The sequence below is a fragment of the Populus euphratica genome, unplaced genomic scaffold (genome assembly GCF_000495115.2).
Source record: "Populus euphratica unplaced genomic scaffold, PopEup_1.0 scaffold423.1, whole genome shotgun sequence".
Taxonomy (NCBI): domain Eukaryota; kingdom Viridiplantae; phylum Streptophyta; class Magnoliopsida; order Malpighiales; family Salicaceae; genus Populus; species Populus euphratica.
Window position 1 is genome coordinate 152,012 of NW_011500314.1, and position 2,575 is coordinate 154,586.

Consider the following 2,575-nt stretch of genomic DNA (forward strand, 5'->3'; position numbering starts at 1 on the left):
TTTAGAAAATTAGAAATTGAAAATTAAGTTTTAAAAAAATTAGAGGAACTCTAATAACAATAAAGAAAATCACTTTTTAAGGATATATTTGAAAATATAATATAAAACATGTTTTTTTAAAAAATTATATTTTTAAATTGTTTTAATATAATAATTTTAAAAATAAAAAAAAATATTATTTTTATATATTTTTAATAAAAAAATATTTTAAACCATAACTATTATCATAATAATATTAAAAAAGATGACACTTATTGCTCAAATATAATGAAACTTCTTCTATGCGCCAACCTCATCATTTTTTTTTTAAAAAAAAAGATTAACATGAATGTGATCACAAACATTCACAGCAAAAAAAGAAAGTTTAAATTTTTTTTTATTTTTTATTTTAAATTAATATTTTTAAATATTTTTAAATTATTTTAATAACATCAAAAATAATTTTTAAAAAATAAAAAATACATTATTTTAATATATTTTTAAAATTACAATCAAACTTCCAAACATCCAAAACATAGTTTTCAAAAGCAAAAGGAGGGGGTATCCATTTCAGTTTTCACACTTTAAAGAGAAGACACCAGGGATAATGACGACAACTGTCTGGGAAGGAGGTTCTGGTTGCCACGTCAGAATGATGTTGGGCTGCCATCATCACAGCTAAGCCAGCAGATAGACACCCGTGGAAAATGATAAAAAGATAAGATGCTTGAAAGGTAAGCACGTCATCATCCATATTACTCTGCGGGGATTCTGATGCGGGATTGCATTTGCTTGTCGTTTACGAAAGTACAGCATACGACGCCTTTCCAGGTTACGAAAAAACAGCAGACGACAGGCGGGCGCCTTTCCATGTTGCATTTTCTTGAATGGTAATTAATTTCGGGGAAACAAAAATTGATTTCTTCGGCCCCCTCCGTAAAATTAAGAGCACAAAAATGCATTAAGAAAGCCTTCTCTCAATCTTACTTGAATTGGCATCCTTACTGAATCTGAGTCATTAATTACAAATTCACTAGCCACCACGCTAGCCAGCCAGTTGATAGTTTATATATATATATATATATATATATGTGTGTGTGCTCAAATTACACTGGGGGGCATTGATGGAATTTAAGATTCTTGTTCCAGAGTAAAATAGAGGCTTTTTTTTATAAAAATATTTTTTATTTAAAAATATAATAAAATAATATTAAAAAAATTACTTTTGATATTGATACAACCAAATGATTTAAAAATATAAAAAAATTAATTTAAAGCTAGAAAATGAATATTTACCATAAATTAAAAGTATCTTATATTATTAGATATATTATTATAAAACATGCTTTAGTTAAGGAGTTATTGATACTTCAAGTGCAAAATGATGATATAAAATCATGATAAAAATATACTTTTAAGTACTAATCACTTATCTTACCAACTTTCAGATCTTCTTACTAAGCTTCGAGTACTCTATTTCGGAGTGTTGACCTCACTCTTAACTGAGCCACTAATGACTCCTACGGTCCCACCTCTATTTGGGCATTAATCTTTCTTAATTCTAACAATTCTTTTTCATCTCAATCCTTTCATTAAACTTCCACTGTTTTGACCTTGCGACTAAAAGCATTTACAACTACATTTGATCTCCTTGAATGGTAATCAATTACATAATTATAATCCTTTATCAATTATACCTAATGTCTTTGTCGTATATTTAATTCTTTCTATATCATCATATACCTTAAACTCTTATGATCCATAAATATCTGAACCCAAGACCATATAAATAATACCTTCATACTCTTAAGGAAAACACTATAGCGGCTAATTCTAAATCATCCACCAGGTAATTGACCTCATGAACCTTTAACTGTCTTGAAGTATACACAATCATTTTACTATGTTACATTAATACATAACCTGACCCCTTATTTGACGCATCACAATAGACCATCAATCCTTTTGTTCCTGACGAGAATGTTAACATCAACCCAGTAGTAAGTCTCTTTTCAGTTAGAATGTTAACATCAACCCAGTAGTAAGTTTCTTTTCAGTTCTTGAAAGCTTTCTTCATATTCTTTAGTCCATTCCCACTTTGTCTCTTTTTGAGTCAACCAAGTCATAGGAATAACTGAGATAGAAAATTCCTTGATAGTACCATGATAACCTAAGAAAACTATAAATTTTAATAATATTTATAGGTTTTTTCCATTTCATTATTGCTTCAACCTTCCTAAGATTCACCAATATTCCCTCAGCTAATATAATGTGTCCTAGAAAAATCACTTTCTTGAGCTACAACTTGCACTTGTTGAGTTTGACATATAGTTGATGATCCCTCAAGGTTAGTGATTAATACTTAAAAGTGCATTTTTATCAAGGTTTTATATCATTATTTTGCACTCGAAGTATCAATAACTCCTTAATTAAAGCATGTTTTATAATAACATATCTAATAATATAAGATACCTTTAATTTATGGTAAATGTTCATTTTAAATGAAAGCCTATCATATAAATGAAAGAATTGATTGATGAATTTTAAAAAATGAAATTAAAAGGACAAAGAGATGGCCAAACATAGAAAAGAGATG